The 18,502-nt window shown below is 38.5% G+C and overlaps 1 protein-coding gene across 2 annotated transcripts in view; it reads right to left on the bottom strand.

The window, feature by feature from the left end:
- Nucleotides 1-18,502, bottom strand: part of LOC131572981 (forkhead box protein P2-like) — a 400,373-nt gene that overhangs the window by 381,280 nt on the left and 591 nt on the right. The window contains exons 1-2 of one of the 2 annotated variants that reach the window (XM_058826456.1): nt 17,994-18,265; nt 17,576-17,653 (exon numbers count right to left, since the gene is read on the bottom strand). The exons of the other annotated variant lie outside the window; for it this stretch is intronic. The gene's annotated coding sequence lies outside the window, so the exon portion shown is untranslated. Of the gene's footprint in view, nt 1-17,575; nt 17,654-17,993; nt 18,266-18,502 lie in introns of those variants that run through there. 2 annotated transcript variants of the gene reach the window in all.

Below are 18,502 nucleotides of genomic sequence, written 5' to 3'. Positions count from 1 at the left end.
CCTGTTCCAGGATGTCCATAGAAAGATGAGGGTGGAGGTAAACAATAGGAACTATAGAGCAAGACTGTCTTCTCCATCCTTCTATAAACAAGCAAATTAAACACTTTGACCATAAATACATGAAGAGAGATGATTTGCCTAAGAATTTTCAAACCATTTTTCTCAACAGGTGGAAACTTATCTATATATTTAAAATCATGTCCATGGCAGAAATTCTACTGGCATTCAACCTGAATAATATTATTCAGGCTGATAATTCATGATTTCACCACTAGGAAGCAATGCAGTCAAGTCATTTTTGGCTCTGAAAACCTAATCACTTCAGCATGTTACTGGTGTATTAATACATATTTTCTGTGATACTTCATCAACAACAGAGTGACATGCTTTTAGTGTAACCATCAGCTGCAAATGCTGCCACTGAAGATTGATACAGAAAAAGCAAAGAACAATAATATCTGAATAAATTTATGAAACGTCTTCTTTCACACGAAAAATGGTAAAGGAGGACCTAAAAAAAATTCTGGACCCCTGCAGATTACCACTCACCTGGGGGAGGTGATTCTCCCCTTACCACTAACAGCACACTGCTGCTCTGAGCTGCATCACAATTTTGTACAGTTAGAAGGAAGTGTGTATCTCCTTTAATAAGCATCCCTCTTGCCCCTTCCTTCAGCAATATTACCATTCATTTAGGCCACTTGGGATATCATATCTCAGTCTTTGGATACAGGCATCTAGGTCCTATAGATTCAAATATTTCCAAAAGATTTACATGCAAATATTGTAGGATCTTTGCAAATACTACCTTTAAAGTACACCTCTTCTCTCAAAGTGTACAGGTGCTATACTCCCATGGCTCTTATTTCAAATCTTGCTCTTATCTTTTGTTCTAATCTTGACAAATGTAATCTCATTCCACTGACATAAATCTAGTATCCCATTATACATTAATCACTTATCTTCCACGTCAAAGCCTTCCTATCATCTCTCATTCCGTATCTAGAGGTAAACTCCCTTCTCCTTTACGTCCAGGCTGCCAGCTTCCATCATCTATGTGTTATTTTTTCAATTAAGTGTCTTCAAGCTTTTTATCCAGGCTGACGCTTCACACTGCTATGAACATTCACAAGACTAGCTGATTAACCTCTCTCAAACTGCTTTGGCAGGAGACCTATGGAAAATTTTTAAACCAATTATTTGCTGATGTGCTATGATATCTCCTTGTTTTTCTGTCTTCCCTTGCCTGTTTCCAAACATTGTCTTTACCCACGTGTAAATTGTCCTACTTCTGGGCTGGGATTCAGTAGTTCTCTGTTTGCACAGCACCCAGTGGTGGCCCTTCCAGTTCATATCCAGATCTCTAAAACACTCTCAAAGGACAGGCAGTTAATGAGTATTGATATGACAGTAAGCACACTAACCACTATCCTGCTTCTTTAAAAAAAAAAAAAAAAAAAAGGAGCCATCAAACCAACACTGATACGTTTCCTGGTTGTAAGGTACTGCCAGTATAATTCCTTCAGCAAATTTCAGTGTGTGTTAGAAAAGTCCTTACAGTGCAATCTATACCAGTGAAATCTACTTTGAAGTCCTTGATAATGTCCCCTTGCAAACAACTACTCTCAGTGTTAAAAACAACCCTTCTCCCAGTGGGCTTCGTTATGCCCTCACAAGGTGGATCGACAATACTCTGCTTCCAAGTATCTTCTCTCCATATCATCTCTTTTCCATATAGCTTTTAAAGAATGTATCAAAAATATTTGACATCAACGAAGATAAACAAAGGAAGGAACTTAGGAAGATATCTAGCTTTGTTATTCCTATTTCAATTATTTTTATATGTCCAAGGGTATAAATTCCCACTTTTAATATATAAAGTTTATATTCACCCAATTAGCCAGAATAAATACATATGCCTTTATTAGAGGCAAAACTTTCCAGTCTTGATGCAGATCCTGCTACTGAAAGCAAAACCAGCAACAATGTCTCTCTAGCAGTATGCCGCTGTATTGCCTTGTACTTAAATATTTTTTTATAAGGTCCCATATAAAATTCCAATTAACCAGTATAATTTCTTGTCTTCTTAATCATGCAGTTGTTTTGTCAGCTGGCATATTTCCTCTCAGTCTTGTAAAATTTTTGATCAGCTTTATAATTTCCCTTCACAGAACTAGCAAGTTACAAATATTCATGATTCATGCCAGTCATTAAAAAATAAAAAATATATAAAAATATCAGGCTAACTTTAGCTCTTATTATTCCTTATTAATTTTTCATATTTAAAAAAAAAGCTAAAATCAAAATTTTTGGAGGAAATAAAGCAGTACTATCTAACAAAAAATAAGAGCCAAACCAAGGAAACTGTTATCATGTAACATGTGAAAAAGAGTTTCACTTATGAATCAGATCTTCAAAGATTTTCAGTATCTCAAAACAGTCCATTCCTCTCTCAACATTTTTCATCCCCATGGCATAAAAATAAAAAAATAATTAAAAAAAAATTAGAGGCACAACTCCAAATTGTAAACTGACTTTATTTCCCATCCCTCTTACTCTTTTACAAGCTGAGTTGTGTTCCTACCACACCAACTTCCCCCACAGCATGCAAGATCAATGCAGTTCCAGCCTCTTCTCTGATGAGCCCCAGCTGCAGAGGATGGAAATCCTGCACACTGCAGAACATATGGGGTACCGAGTTTTAATAGCCTGATTCTGTAACACTGGCTTTGGGAAGTTTTTACACATCCTATTAATTATAATAATATCAGTGAGGCTTACCCAGCAAACAAGCCAAAGTAGCTGAGCTCTGCAAGAAGTTTTTCAAAGGTATAATGGAGTTAACCAAAGGGCATTAGTAAGTACCGAAAGAAAAGCAGGGGGAGATAATAAAAACAGACAATCAGCTACAAAACATGATATGAGACTTGAAGGCTACCATTTCCTCTTTCAAGCATAAGATTGATTTTCTACTGCATCTCTAAGCAAATTACTTGAATCTTTCGCCTTACAGAAATCAGGTTCCACTTTAACTTTTCCCTGATACATCTGACATTTCAGCTGACAAGAGGCACTTTCCATTGTACAATGATTTTGGTAAAAATGGGATGATTTCTTGTACTTTCACTGTATCTTATGCAGCTTCTTCCCTCTGCAGCATTCCTCTAGTTAGGTGGAATTGTTAGAACCCTCATTTGCTGATGAAATACTGTGTTTCTAAAAGCATCCCCTCCGTTATTAGGATTCTCTTTAAATAAACACGAGAGGAAAGAAAACTTGAAAAAGTACAAGCAAGAAAAAGCAAACAGAAAAATTTTAGCTGCACTCCTTAGCATTAGAATTGCTCTCAAAAACTTCCAAGAGCAAAGATTAGAAAGGATTATGGCAGAGGAAGGTTTCCTTGACCCATATTCTGGCTTCCAGAAGTGTCTCACAGCCCGATTACAGGGCACACCTGCTTAACATCTCAGCTCTGACAAGCCACTGCCACTGTGCAGGGCATCACATGCCTTGCCACAGCTCTTGTCCAAAAGCTCTGGCCTGGCTGTCCAGGAGGCTACGGCTACAGCTATAATGCTCTAATTTTTCCAAGACCTGTACACTTTTAACAGCTGAATATGAAATGAGTTAAAGTACTTTGGAGAGCTAGAAGCAAGTTAAGCTGTCTGCACAGATATAACCTTTGTATTTTCTGACAGCTCTGTAACAAAGAAAAAGCATCATAATCTCAGAAGTTCAAAAACCATTATAAAAAGTCTCCTTAAAAAATGGAAAACAGATGTTCTCCTCTCTTCTTCTTCATACTTTTAATATCAGAAGAATTATATTTCTTTCTTCCTGTCTCTCTTGTTGTCAGGGTTTTGTTTTTTTTAATTTGAACATATTTTCCAACTGGCCTGTCTTAAGATTTCTGAACTCTTCTGTCTGCCCATTATGTATCTAAGTATGTGAAAATTAGTATACTGCAAACACCAGGAGGTGGATTATGTGTTATTCATTATACAGTGACAATTCAGCTTTTTTGTCAACCACAAATATTTGTGAGACAGCAGTGAAACGCAGGGTACCAGGATTCTGAGTTTCTAAGAGCAGCACATAGTCAGGCACTTCCAAAGAGGAATGGTTACAGCACCTTCCTGTGCATCATCAGCCATGGCCTGGGTTCTGCACCGTAAGTAGAAACCAGAGGCTCCTACTTGGGTCAAGTTCTCCATGTCAGTTATCAGTAAGAGATGAATCCTCTGTGGTGTGTGTGGGTCACACTGCATCAGCGTGACTTACCCAAGCACTCGCTGGGGTCTGTGCTCTCTGAGAGGCACTGCAGCAATGCAGATGGGCCACAGAACTCAACTCCAACTCCACATCAGAAATCTATTTTACATTTCGCATGAAGTGACTTCAGTCAGTGTTCACCCATCCATTTCAGAGGTAAGATAACAGAGTTATCCTTTAAAGAAAGAGTACTGAGCCTTAATGAATAGTAATTACCACAAAGGCATACACATTTAAAAAACATTCGAAGTGAGACATAGGCTTATTATTCTTGTTTCTATTGAATGCTTTAAATAAAGGTACTTGAATGAAAACACGATAACCTTTTTCTAAATAAAAATAAAAACAACATAAGAAAACAAGAGCTTCCACAATGGGGTCTACAGCAGGTGCAGAAATTATGTTTCATAAAATAAATTTCCAATGCCAAGCATTTGTTCCAGTTTGCAGTCTTTTGTTATTGTTTTCAATCTTATTTATTTGTTTATTTAAATCCTTAAGTTATTAGTGGTCAAATTTAACATCCCATCCACACATATAACCATCAACAGAAGATTAAAATTTTTTAAAAAAATACAATAGTCTGCATGAGATTATACTGAACTGCAAACAAAAGTGGCAAAAGCAATTAATCAACCTTAAATGAGCAAAAGCTCTAGATCAACAACGTGGTTTAAAACAAATTAAAACTTTGCAAACAATCACAGAAAAGGCTTTTTATTTCAAGTATACTGAATTTTAAGAGACTTCAAACTGTTTAAATTGCCACCCAAAGACAGAAAAAATACAGCTTATGCAGCCACTCACTATATATATTTTCACGTTGCTAGAATTTTTTTTAACTTTCAGCAAGAACAAAAATGCAGGCCTTCAGTGGAGTTTACAGCTACAGAAGACACAATGCCTTTGAAGTTATATTGCAATAATCAAACTGATCAAGTCACAAGTACAACGTATATCACAATGATTTGCAGAATGGCTAACAGTTGGGGTTTCTTTTACAGAGTTTAGCTTTGTGTAGTTTGCTAGAACAGTTTTTACCACAAGTACTTCAGATCTGCCAAGTAAAATCAAGAAGCACAATCTTCATTTATGCAAAACATGTTTTGTGGGAAATACATGGTTGAACTGGAAGCAGTTTGGGTACAATTATTAGCTGTTTTACACAGTTCTTATTACTAGACGTACACATATGTAAAGTAAATTTAACTTTAAAAAAATTGTTTTCATGCATTGGAAAATTCCAGAATGAATTATGAACACATGAGCAGTAGCTAATTCACCTTCCCCTCAAATTTTCTACGACAAACTGAGCAGTTCAAACCAAAACCTTTTTACTCAAAATGCGCAGAAGGTTTTGGAGCAATGAAATGCAGTTAATCTGCTTGAGCAATAATAGGGTTTCACCTTCCAAATATCACATCCATATTAAGCCTATCGAAACACTGTAGGAAATAATTAAAACGACAGATCTCTTCCTGCAGGCTTTTAAGGAAACTATTCCCATTACTTCTATAATTGAAGCAAACAAAAGATTTGGGGGTTAACTCAACAAGAATTTTTTTTTTTTCCCCCAAAATCAACATAATCAATACTTTTTCCATTATCTCTTATTTTTAGCTGGATATCCATGGCACTTTTACCTTGAAATGACCTCAAGCTGCACCAGGGAAGGTTCAGGTTGGACATCAGAAAGAGGTTTTTTTCACGGAAAGGGTTTTTAAGCATTGGAACAATGGCTCAGGAAGGTGGTAGAGCGAGCATTCCTGAAGGTGTTCAGGAAAAAACTGAACATGGCAATTAGTGCTCTGATCTAGCTGAGAGGGTGATGATCAAAGTCTGACTCAATGATCTGGTAGGTCTTTTCCAACTAAATGACTTTATGAATCCAAGTCCCTTTTAGAGCTGGAAGGGTTACACTACAGTTATACCTCAACACAGTGTTAAGCAAGTTAACAGAAAAATTATAAAGAATACCTTGCACAAGGAAAACCTATCAAGGCAAAACACTGACACTTTCCTAAAGAATGTATTTTCTCATACACCTCTATTCTTAAGAGCTCAAGTTAAAAACACAAAGTGAACTTTTGCCTCCTGCAGTTAAACTACCCTTTGTGCAAAAGGCTAATTTCAGAGGTATCTAATTTCTCCATGAAATAATTTCTTCCTTTATTTAAATAATTCACAAGAAAAATGGACTGTCTGCTGAGAGAATGATAACATTCGTTTAGAACAACCAAAAAGCCAGATGTGAGAAATACTGCAACACCAGTGAAAGAAACTGACTTAGCTAGTTTTTCTCATTTGGTCAGTATCTCTTTCACTGGGTCATAAACATCTTAATTTTTCTTTTGTATAAGCATCAGAGCTACCACAAACCAGCGCAAAATTCAGACAGTTAGTGAGAAACACACTATTCTCTGGACACAATCACAATGTAAAAAACCTGTTTCTGCTTTACTTTTTACATCCAATCTTAAATTTCTTGGGGAAACACTTCTAGTCTTCATCCTAGGCTCTCCCTTAAGAGAAACCAACTTAGTTCTTGCAGTTACTGGGCCTGGAGTAGGGCTAATTTCTCAGTCTTTCTAGAAAGCCTTTCAGCAAGTGAATGGAAAGCAGTGGATGGATTAAATTAGAAGACCAGAGTTTGCAGTCATTGAGCTCCAAAAAGCAATTTACAGGCATTCTCTATTTAATTATAACAACATCTCATAACCATTAATGAATTTATCTTTACCGTTCTGAGATTAAGTAACTCTACCATAAAGTTCTGCAAGTATACATCTGAGCCAAGAATTATACTTATAAATTTTAGGAAGGCACTTTGTCTATATCATCATCATTCTTCACAATGTTAAAAGCAGTTAATTTCAACCCCATAAGCCATGAGTGCTGCCCCCTTCCCCACCTACTTAAGATTAAAAATAATGTTTGTTTCTCTTACAGCCATTCTTGCCCACGTCCATATGGATGTGTTCACCCTGACAGCAGTTTAATGAACTTAAGAAAAACAAGTGTTTTTCAGCTATAGGCCTGACATGTCTGAAACCATTCTTCCTCTTCAATCCACAATGCCCCCTTGAGGAAATAGGGAAGAAAAATTAACAAGTGGGGGAAAAGGAAAAATAAACTAAAAAAACTTAAAAAAAAAAAAATTAAAAAAGGCTCTGAAGAGTGGGAAAAGAGCTTTCTACACTAACAGCGGAAAGAAAACACAAACGCAAACAAAGGCTGTCCACACTTATAATGCTCATCTTTCTGGGTTGTTTGTTTTTTTTTCCTGACCCTTTTTCTGGTACAAAACTACATTTCCTTCACTACCATTTAGAGCAGTTGCAAGAAGAGTACAGAGAGGCATGTTCTGAAATTCTTTCCATGTATACCAAATCCTACATACATATTTAAGTATCTGGTTAGGGGGGAAAAAAAAAAATGCTTCATTTTAACTTACAACTTTAAGCAAACCTGCATTTCTATTAGGCAATCGAAGGAAGACAAACTAATACCCACAGAGCAAAAGTATCAACATTTGTCACTGAGGAAAATAAATCTTTAATTCTGTTATAAGAAAACATCCAACAGACATGGCCCACGCCTGTATATCAGAAGTTAAGGAAGGAAAGATTTCTGGGAGGCTTTCAGTTTTGTGCCTAAGATCATGGGTTTAGTTTTCTCTCCCTGAAATCTAAATAAAGAAATAATTGTTATTTACCTGTTATATCCAATACACTTTTTGCATTTTTGTATACATCTAAATTTTTTTTAAAAAAAATTCTGGAGACAGTAATTTGCACTAGGTTAAATAATTACCTATAAAAAAGATACTGGAAAACAGTATAGATTTCTTCAATATGCTGTATCATCTTCCACTAGCAGGCACACACAAAACAGAATGAGAACAAATTATATTCAGATGGTACTAATGTTCAGGATTTTAATATTGCTGTCCTTACTACAACTATATAAAACTCTCTGCATAAAGGTTACCTCTAACACATCTTCTAACTCTTAAACACATTAAAAAACACCCTTATTACATTGTACATTTAACCACAACACAAGGAAAGGTTAGCTCCCAATAATAACCTTATAAAGAAAGCACAGTATCAGTTAAATGGATTTTAAGTAAGGGTCCAAGATCATATTAGGCAGCAATTATAAGCTACAAATTGTATTTTATATCTTCAGTGAGAGGTAGCACAAGTCTTGCTGAGTCAAATCTCTGCTATAAAACCTCTTGCTATGCTTTAAATGCTGCAAGCAGCTGAGCCCTGAGGGGTTAAAGCTAATGCTAAAGGTAAAGGCTCGAAGAGTTGACCAGGTATCTTGTGGCCATAGATCTAAGTGTGTCAGTCCCAGGCAAATATACCGTACTGTGCTTGCCAGAGAAGGCCAGGACTAATAGATCAACTTCATCAGCTGTTGAGGAGCCTACCAGAGGTGCAGCAGAGATGAACATTGGTTTCACTGTGCCTACAGTGATCTGTGTAGGAAAGGTGACACTGGACAACAACTCACTATTTCCAAGCACCAAAGGAAAGTAAATGCATTAGAAGTGTTTTTTCCAAACACCTCCAGAGGAAGAGGCCCCCAAAGTGTCAGGAGTGAAAAGGAATGAGAAAAAATCAGTAGACCTCAAAGAAGGAGCTATGTCTTACTAGAGCTCCCCAGGTTATTAAAGCAGCCATCCCTGCAGCCTGACCCGGAGGGTCACTCACACCCACCATCATCCACCACCATCCACTGCCCTCCACAGCCAAGCTGCAGGCACTTACCTCCCCACCTCAGCCCCCCCAGCCCAGAGCAAAGCAGGGGGACCTCCAGCACGTCCTCACTGGAGGAGGCATCCAAGAGGAGCAGCTCACTCCCTCCCAAGCATGCACTGTGAGGCCTGGGTCTGTGTCTTGTTTTGCTACCGAGGCATTCCAGGCTGTGTCAGTTTGGATTGCAACATAAATATTGTGCAACTGCAGGCTCCTTAGTTCCAATTATGGTAATATTGCAGGTGACAATGAGAAAGATATTTTTAATAGTCTCTGGTTACATTTTGCTCCGACTCATCTGCATCTTAGAAAAAAAGAAATTCAGCTACAGGAAATTTTGTTGATACAACAAAATTTGGAGCAAAACTGTAAGCCTAACAATGACTTGGAAAAAAGGGTCTTCCCCATTCTGACAGTAATTTAGTGTTAGCAACAATGACCCAAACGTCAGTCACTGGATACAGAAGAACGTTTATAAAATTATATTTAAATGATATATAAGTATATTTAGAGGTTTGAATATTATTAAGTCACAAAATGCACAGCCACCTATGTAAAATAAGGCTAATAGTTTCAGTTTAAAATTTAATTCCAGTTACTGAAGACAGGTACTGAAACACATGTTAAAAATAGCACTTTAGTTAAGTCCAGGACACCAGGTTCCATTTTTGCGCATAATCAAATAACAGAAATGTATTCTTCTACCGTGTCACAGAAAGATTTAAAATGCAAGTGCTCAGGCTGCAACTCAGGAGGACCAGTCAAGTAGACGGCTTTCTCCATCTGCCACCTTTCTCAGGCTTCACAGTAGCCCTCCTCTTATGCGACATTCAAATGATAAGGAGGAGGAGGAGTATCGAGAAGTGAGAGCAAGGTCTAGCTTTAGCCATACGCTTTCTAGACAAACATACAGGGAATTGCTAGTGTTCACACATTGCCCAAAGCTCCTGCGAAATGCCAGATTTGCTGCATATGCATATTAGCACCAATCATGAGGCACACAACACCTTACAGCTACAGCACACGGTGTGTCATGCCTGGCTCATCAGGCTGGACACTTTAAAACAAGTTATCTGTGTTCATGTTTTCAGAAATGTCTCTTCCATATGTCTCTGAATCCTCAGCAACGATATACTGAATGCCGTATTTTTTAAGATTCACTTACAAAATAAATGAGAGTCCTTCAAAGTATTTAAATGTTATAAAAAAGTCACTTTAAATACGGATTTTTCATGTTAGTGGTGACTTGCTTCAGAGCCTATGAAACAGTTGGAATAAGAACTTTTATTGAAAGAAAAACTGATAACACACTGACTTGGCTTAAATATGCACAGGCAATCCATCACCTGCCTCAGTCTAGGTGGCTTTGAAGAACAGGTAAGCAGCTGGTAAATTCTCAGTCTCAGAAACCTGTTTTGCACAGGCACATACAAACACATCAAAATCATCAACCAGCCTCAGCATCTCAGCCATAAAAGCAAATCTTCATATGATCTTCAGAAAATCAGGGATTAGGTTCTTGGATTTTTCAACACAAGTGTGTGGCCATTACCTCAAGTATCAACCTCTTCTGAAGCCTGAGACAGGTCAAGCCTGTGTGCTCCAGGAGCGGGGAGGCTCAGTCTGAGCAGAGTCCTGACAAGCGGTAATTTGTCACCAGCAGACAGAACCACTGAACCACTCACTACTCCAGGTCCCACTGCTAGACCCTACCTAGACCCATTTAGACCCATCTAGACCCCACAACCACCCCAGAGGACAAATGAAGCTGAAGCATGGTATGACACCAATATCACAAGCCATACTTAGTGTGGAAATGAATGCTGACCTGGTTTGGAAGCACCCCTCCCTCATTTTTTCAAGGAAGAATTTGGAAAGCTGCGTTTTCCCATCACAGCCCATTAAATACCTGTTTTTACGTTGTAAAACACTCTCCACCATGGTCAGTTCCTGCCTGGAGAACCACATTCCTAAGACACATTCCCTGTTTTAGCAAATGATGGATTGCACCCTTCTTTAGAATATTTTCTGTCCCATAACCTTAGAGATAAACCCACTAGGATACATTCAGTTTCTTTCTGAAGGCCTTGGTCTCCTTGCCAGAAAGTTGTGGACGGAGACAGAAGCCCCGTGATGCTGCACAGTCACACTGTACAGGCATGGACACACCACTTCCAAAGCTGTACAGCTCCATGGCAGAAACACTGGATTGATCATCAACTTCTTCACCTACCACTCCTGCAGTGATACACAAATATTTTGGCAGTTTACCATTCTCCTGGTTTCTCTGTGATTCCCAGACTCAAAACCAAAAATAATTTTAAAAAATGAAAAGAGGGAAAAAAAAAAAAAAAAGAAAAAAAATCAAATCAAATCAAACAAATGCAAAAATACACAAAACAAACAAACCAACCCAATAAAAAAAACCTTAACCACACTTTTTAAAAGGTTTTCATATGTCAGTTTGTAAGATGTACATTTCTGGTTGCTCAGGTAACCTTCACACCCTTTGCTGGTCAATAATAAATAAAGGCTCAGATCCAGAACTTCCAATGCCAAACATCATTAACTCTTTCTCAAGAAGTCAGTCTCTTAAAATAGAATTAAATACCAAGTTAAAGTTTCAGTCACAATAAACTTAATTCTTCTTCTAAAGCAAAAAAAATGTGCAAGAATCTGACACCATATGAAACTTCTGTATATTCAATATAGTTATCTGTTGAATTACTGACCACACGTATTCTTCAATGTACGCTGACAGTTATTGTGTACTGAGAACAATTTACAGGCATCTTCACAACATTAAAAGTAATTTAAATGCATTCAAGACTGTTAACAAATGGGTCTGAATAAATTTTTGCACAAAAGCATTTCATGATCTTTAGCAAAGTTCCATCCTAATATTTTTACAGTTTTAACACCCATATATTCCACTAATTGACTTTCAATGAGAAATTATTGTTGCCACACATCACAGAGTTCTTAGCACCCTTCCTCTTACATTCACAATATTGTATACATGATATCATTTATTCCTTATTGAATTAAGTGTTGCTCTACAAAGACGAAAACACTGACACCATTGGAAAGTACAACAGCAGATTTGTGTACTTCTGCAGTCTGTGCACACCTGACTGCATTAGGCTTTCATGTTTTCATTTATAGGTCATGAGAATGCTGTAACTACTGTAATGAAACCACAATCCTGTTTGTGTTCTCTCACAGAGAAGTGTCTCGAATCGGAGACATTTCAATTGCTGTGCTTCAGACTCTAAAAAATACTAGTCTTTTGTTTTCTAGACACTTTTCTTCCCCTTTATCTTCAAAAGATCTCTGTTCCCCCTCTATTACATCAATAAAATGATACTTTTTTCAGTAATTACATATCAAATTTCAGTGCAACGACTAATATGTAAGTTTCCAAAGACATACACTAGATTTAACAAGATCTATTATTTAAAAATAAACAGCCTCAATTGGGGCCGGTGTAACTCCTGTGCCTGCCTTGTGCATAAAGCTGGCATGCAAAAAAGTTTGATTTTTCTTCTTACAGAAGAAGTGAAGGTGGAGAAATGCATTTTCTATACTGGGCACCAGATGAAAATCACATTTCTCTTCTGAGAACTGGAGCCCCTATTTTTCTGAGCAGCTGCCCACCTCCTGGCAGCGCAGCTTGTGCCTTTGCTGGCTCCTGCCCAGCCACATGTTTTCTCTGGCCTTTTTCCCCTCACTTCCCAACTCTCCATTGTTTGCGCATTGTCCCTCTCCTTTCCAAAGCCCTTTGTGGCTTACCACTGCTAACTCTTAAAATTTCCTCTGCTAAACTTGTCAATTTCTGATCTAATTTCCAAGCTGTTAAACATCAACTACGGGTTTTATTACACACCACTTGTTTTACTAGGTGGGTAACAATTCCAGAAGAATATCCCCTCTCAGCATCAACTGTAAGACTTACAAAAGGATAAATCAACAATGTAATTGTGAGCAATTTTTATAAGACTTAGCACTGACAACATGGCAAAGTTTACCTCTTTTACATTTTCTTCACCATTCCTGGGCAAAGTCAAAATCAACACCTAATAGATAGCTAAAGTATTACCCTGAGATTGTTTCTCCAAACACAAGTTTCGTAGTTTTCAGACTGAATAAAACAATTAGGTTCTTTTCAACAAGCAGTGTAGTATCACAGCCATTCTCCTTCCTTCTCCGAAAGGACAAGATCGCAAAAATTGTAGTGGCAATATGCAACAAGATTAGACTCTTACAATATAAATATATGTCAAAATGCAATTAGTCAAATTACATCAAATACATGATTTCAAATTACAAAGTACACAATGTATCATGTTGGTTTAGACTGAAACACAAAAGCTGAATAATGGAAGAAATCAGCATTTGAATTTACTTAAAGGCAAATTCTGACCAAAGTTGCAAAATACACATCATGTTGTTAGAGAAAAAATAAATTATTCTAATATAATTATCAACTAAACATCAATCTTAAAAGATACAGGATTTTTTTGTAAAAATACAAATAATTATTTATGAAATAATTTGCCTAAAAAACCCCAACAACTTTCTAGTTATATATAATGATGTACCCCCCTAGCCTCAAAACGTCACTCTTCAAATGAATTTCCAGGTTTGGGCGCAACAGTAAAGAGTATCTCCCACCGGGACAAGGTTGGCACAGGCCCACTGGAATCTCAGTCATCCTCATTATGTCCTGGAGGCAAATTGAAACAAGACTGAGATCAGCAATTTACAGAAATACGAAATGTGATGCAATTTGCAGCCATGTCTGATTCACCACAGAGGTCCAAAGGACCAGCTCACTGAGCAAAGGACTTGCAGTGCGTGTCCCTGTGGAGCCTGCAACCACCAATGGGCTGCAAACGTCATAAACCAGAGATACTCCTCCACCTTCCTTCAGTACTTGCTGCCCACAGGAAGCTGAAGCTCCTTGGTAAACAAGCAAGTTCTACAGGTAAGCCAAAGCCAGCCTGTGAACCTCAAAGAGGGTTCCTTGTGACTCAGAGGGTTGTATGATGGAGATCTGTAGTTTCTCCTTTCACGCCAGAACGGACATCACGCAGCACTGCAAGGGCAGTGGAGGGAGTGGCCAGGGCAGAAAATCTCCCTTCTGCACATTGAATGAAGGTGCTGCCTGTCCTTTAAACCTGTTTGCTGTTCCTCAGCCTAACCAATTAGAAAGTCACCTGTTACCTACAGCAAAGCCCTCTGCCACCCAGAAGAGACACCCACATTCAGGGCATGTAGGGGGTACAGTACACCATATCCAAGAGAATAAGCTCTGTCCTCATCAGCCAGCCTGATTAATGTACATAGTTAAGCAAGAAAAAAACTGCAGCAAGCCCATTTCCAACTATAGATGTGTAATTACTATTCGCAGGAAAAAGAAATACCTAAGTAAATGAACAAAAAGTTAAACCCACAACGTTCTTATTCCCTCCCCTTAGCAACCTCTACAACTTACTAAAAAGACTTAAGATAGTAGAGTTTAAAGCAGTATACTTAATGTTTTAACTTTATTTTTCTTAGAACAGGATCTGAAATTGTGATATTAAACATAATTCCAAACAAATTCATTCCTCAGAGTTCAAATGTTACTTTCTAAATAAACATCGTAGCAACTGTTCATTAAAGAGATTATTTTCAGCTACTTCAGTGATGACAGCATAAGCAAGCTATTACTGGCATTTTCAAAACCACCTTTCTGACATAAAACATGGTGTTGCCCTTAAACACAAACTTATCAGAAATGGGATTAAAAAATAAACAAAAAAGAGAAAAGCCAAAACAGATGCAAATCTTGCAACAAAGAATAGATGCCTCTGATAATTTGCAGTGAACGTTTTGTAAGATTTTTAAAAGTAGTAAGTTTTATTAAGCTACTGAAAGCCTCAGAAAGGAGAAAAAAAGATGACCAGTTCTAAATAATACTTGTGAGACTGCTCCTTGTTTTTTTGCCAGTCTAGAGGTTTTGTAATTTAAGTCTAAAGCTACTCTTGGAAATTATTTCAGTAAGTATACTTATTCTGTAAAGGAACAAATGTGGAAGAAAGACTTCAAACAACTAACAGTGAACTATTTTATTGCAATTTTAAGATTAAGAAGTTAGTTTATTACAGCTAAGCTTTTCTGTAATTTCATCGCTTATGTGAGCTTTATCTGGTGCCACTATTTTACACATACAATCAAGAAAGGTATCAAGTCAAAACAGGGCAGGGAGCAGGAATTTAAATGACAAGTATTTCTTCTAACAAGAACAATTCTAATTTCTTCAACAATTAGCTAAGAGGAATGCTACTGTGGCTGTGAAAAAAAAAAAATAGACAATTTGCATTACTTCTAAACCCATTAGCCATCACAAAATTTTAAGAGTAATCAGTTCCAATGTATATAGAAACACTATTTTACAACAAAGTTGATAGTATTTTTCTTTTTGATTGTGATCTGCTTTTTTCTCAAAAAAAAAAAAAGTCAAAATCATTCTATGGGTACTTTCCAGTGACCTATGTCCTAAATCATTTTCATTTCATGTGAGCAAGTGACCTCTTCACAATCCAACCGACAAAGAAAAAAACATGACTCTCAGGAACCATACATTTTCAGCCACCGTCACAGCTTAATTTCTCCAAAATAAACCTGGTAAAAACAGAAATGGAACAAAAAAGTACCCCATGTTCAAGAAATATTAATTAACCACTCTATCAGAAAGATAAATACCAGCCCTCACATTTCAGTGATGAAAAACAAAGAGGTTAAGTGACATTTTCAATGACACATAGCAAAACATTGCCTCAACATGGATCACATCTCAGAAGTTTTCTATTGTTTTCAGCCCACTAGCCCTGAATAACTCCTGTGCATGCAATGCTGAATCAGGTATATTTCTCAGAATACAAAAAGCTTATTCCAGCTCACATAAATTAGTCCTAAAAAAACCCAAAAACTTATTTTACCATATTTTTTTTTAAATGCATTTAAGTCCAACAAGAAATTTTTCGAAAAAATAAAGGAGTCTGACAGGAATGTTTCTAAGCAAATACACCTTTATTCTTAAAATTATAGTCCCAACACATTCTATTATTCTATACATTTTAAAAAATTATAAGCAACAGATGATTACAGAAAAAAATGCAACAACAAAAAAAATAGCCAAACACCAGCAAATAAGCAAGTCACTTCAAAAATCTGTGAAACTATTCACCTGACTACGGTTCACAAACCTTAGTGCAGCTTTAAAAGAGTACCATGTATTTACTGACTGAAATGTCCTGAACTTGGTGTATTTCTTTTACTCTTCCTCACACTCAAACCCACTCTAATTTGATTGCTCCTTATAGACTATTTCATCATTTTACATAAATCTTCACTAAACAGAATGCTACAAAACATTTAGGTTTTCTCTTCTCAGATGATATAAACAGTGCACTGTAGCAAAGATCCCGTGACACAATGTAAAAATCACCGAGGTTAAACTAAACACAAAGAAATACACAAATATTTATACAATTGATTCTGTTTAAGCTTCCTCCTAAAGTTACTGTTAAACCTTAAAGCCTACACCAACAAGGCCTCACATGAAGCACTGTATTTCAAATAAATTAGGATGTCTAACTACATGCATTTTGGAAACCCTAAATTTGAAACACTCTTCCTTTCCCTTAACCTTTTACTGATCTACTATCCTCAGTAATTAAAGGAATGATTTAAGTATGCAAAAACCCTACAGAACAAAACCGTTTTGTAAGAACTACACTAAAACTGCAGATTACTACAAAACACGAGTATTTTGAGTATTTATATGAACAAATTATTATTGTCAAGAAAAAACTTTAAAAAATACTAGTTTGAACAATTAAAACCATATCTCACTTAAAAGGGTTTAGTGTAGTATTAGAGAAACCAATTTAATAATTAATCATATTTTCTTTAGAGTAATATTACTAGCAGTAATGTTTTTCCTTAATGGCTTTAAATTACTTACCACTGATGAAAAAATTTAAAATTGTCAAAATCTCTTAAAACTTTGACTTCTTTCCCCCCACACACATGAATTAATGGGGGGAGATATACACACCATGCACAACTTCTGAGTTCCACCTTTGTAAAAAAATTTCTAAGGGCCTGATCCAAGCCTGTGAAATCAATGAAGCGATTCCTACTGCTGTCAATGGAAAGATTCCCACTCTCTAGAGAAGAGTTTGGATAGGGGCTCTAATGCACAGAAAGATCAGAGAAGATCCTCTTTGGAAGCAAGACTTCCTAAAAGTATAAGCAATTCCCAGGTAGAGGGTGCTGCCCATTCCTCCGTCTGTAGCTCTGCACTCTTTACTAATAGAGGACAATACCATCAATTCACGGTGGTTACTTTTGAGATTATTTTTCCCTGGAAAATATACCAGCGGCCCGCTTTCTGTGTGGACTATTCTCGCAAATTTCAGAAGAGCGTTTTCCTGCCAGCCCATAGCCTAAGCTTTATCTCCAGTGGCTCCATCCCGGGACCTTACCAGCGCTCACCAGCGTTCTCGGCCAGGGGCTGCGCTGCGACACGGGCCCGCTGCCTGCCGAACCTGACACGAGCCGAACTACGGGAAAAGAACAAAACCGCCTCACCGACTGCCTTTACCTTGGCCGTGCAGGCTCCGCCGGGCGGCACACGGCTTTTCGGCAGGTTACGGGAGGCCAAGAGCGCTGCCGCCCGCGCACCCCGCGCTCGGCGCGGCAGGACGGGGAGCGGAGGTGCCGGCGCTCGGCCCCGTCCTGCGGCTGCCCTGGCACTGCCGATGGCACGGCACTGCCCGCTCCACAGCCAAGGCCGCCGCGGCCGCTCCCCTCTCCTCAAGATCTATCACGCTTCCCAAACTTCCCAAGTCCCGAAGCTCTCCTCAACTTCAAAGCAAATTTTAAGGGAAGGCCCCCACGTACCAGGCACGGAGGCCGCCTCCGGAACCCCGCAGCTCCAACACCATTATTTATTAATTCTTGGGTTTAGGCAATTTTGTCTTGGGCGAGAGGACGACACTGTTCCCTGCGAAGCCCAAACAGCGCCCGGGGGCACCGCTACCCCACGGGCACCCCGGCACCCCTGCGCTTCCCCTCCCACGCCAGCGGGGGCGCCCCGGGGCAGCGCGGCGCGGGGCGCCCCGAGGGGGCGGCCGGCAGCGGCCCCTCCGCGCGGGCGGGCGGGAGGAGAGGCGGGGGCTGGGGTGCGCCTCTCCCTCCGGCGGGCAGGCAGCACACAAAGGAGAAACGTGACACGTTTCTTCACCCGGGCTGTCTGCTGGGGAGGTCTCGGGGAAAAAGACGAAGAAAGGAAAAAAAAAAAAAAAAAAAAAAAAGAGGGGAAAAAACCCACCAAAACAACACACCACCACACAAACGGGGAGGCAAACGGCGGGCAACCGAGCCTCCCGCACACGCTTCCTCGCCAGCAT

This window comes from Poecile atricapillus, chromosome Z (assembly GCF_030490865.1).
Source record: "Poecile atricapillus isolate bPoeAtr1 chromosome Z, bPoeAtr1.hap1, whole genome shotgun sequence".
NCBI classification, from domain to species: Eukaryota; Metazoa; Chordata; class Aves; order Passeriformes; family Paridae; genus Poecile; species Poecile atricapillus.
This window is presented reverse-complemented; position numbering and strand designations above follow the sequence as displayed.